The sequence below is a fragment of the Rhinolophus ferrumequinum genome, chromosome 10 (genome assembly GCF_004115265.2).
Source record: "Rhinolophus ferrumequinum isolate MPI-CBG mRhiFer1 chromosome 10, mRhiFer1_v1.p, whole genome shotgun sequence".
NCBI lineage: Eukaryota > Metazoa > Chordata > Mammalia > Chiroptera > Rhinolophidae > Rhinolophus > Rhinolophus ferrumequinum.
Window position 1 is genome coordinate 91,734,401 of NC_046293.1, and position 1,024 is coordinate 91,735,424.

General features: G+C 49.4%; 1 non-coding gene across 1 annotated transcript; it reads right to left on the minus strand.

Annotated features, from left to right (window-relative positions):
• Positions 1 to 553: 553 nt before the first annotated feature.
• Positions 554 to 625, minus strand: TRNAE-UUC (transfer RNA glutamic acid (anticodon UUC)). The gene has a single exon. It is a non-coding gene; the product is annotated as a tRNA-Glu (tRNA).
• Positions 626 to 1,024: the final 399 nt, after the last annotated feature.

Sequence of the window (1,024 nt, forward strand, 5' to 3'; positions counted from 1 at the left end):
TTAAAAGTTTGAAGCTATTTCCATGAGGGAGTGGCAAGCTGGGATTGCTCAGGTGGAAAGAACTCTATACACTGGACCACACGGGAAATAAAACCCCGCAATACTACAGAGAGTTAAATTGTCGGGGACCTCTTCCGACCTGCTCTCTGCAGTCTCTCGAGGCAGAGGCTGCGCCTGACCTGGCTCAGCTCTTTTCCGCCAATCCCCTCTGCTTTAGGGAGCGGCCCACCCCCAGGTGTGTGGGAGGGGCCCAGCAGGGCTCGCCTCTACGGGGAATTTGACAATGACTTTTGAATATTTAAAATATTCTTATTTAATATTTAGATATTTATAACATTGTTCACATCTATAATGTATATGGTATGTAAGACAATTGAGCTATTGACAGAGAAAAAAACTAGCTAATGATGTGATGAAAATGGACATTTCAATCAAAACACAGAACTTAGCGCCCAGAGCTTCCCGGGCTTCAGTTTCTCCAGGTTTAAATGGAAAGACCTGAGGTGTTTTAGTGCCGAGAGCCAAGAAAATAAGTTTCTAACTATACCTTCTGTTCCCATACCGGGAGTCGAACCCGGGCCGCCTGGGTGAAAACCAGGAATCCTAACCGCTAGACCATATGGGAACTGCCAACGCGGGCCTCTCTTCAATGTATTACATCATTTGAGTAGGCGCCCACGTTTAACAGCAACACACCAAAAGGCTTGCTCCGCCCTTGTGTAAATTCGTGCTGACTGCGGCTGCGCGAGCCACAGCTCCTGGACCGCTTCCTCCAGAATTGGGAATCCGTTAATACACCCGGGCCAATCCTGGCGCCGGCAGTCTTCCCAAGCTGGAGCACTTGCAAGTTGCAGAGCCTAGGTTGTCACTACCATGCGTGTTTGCAGACCTCGCCGGGAGCACGGCCATACCCGAAACTTAAAACTGTAAACGCAGGGAGGCTATTGCTTGACTTTCGACATCAACTGACACCAAAAGTCTATACAAAGGGCCCCGCCGGGGACCCGGGTTCCACGAAAAGCAA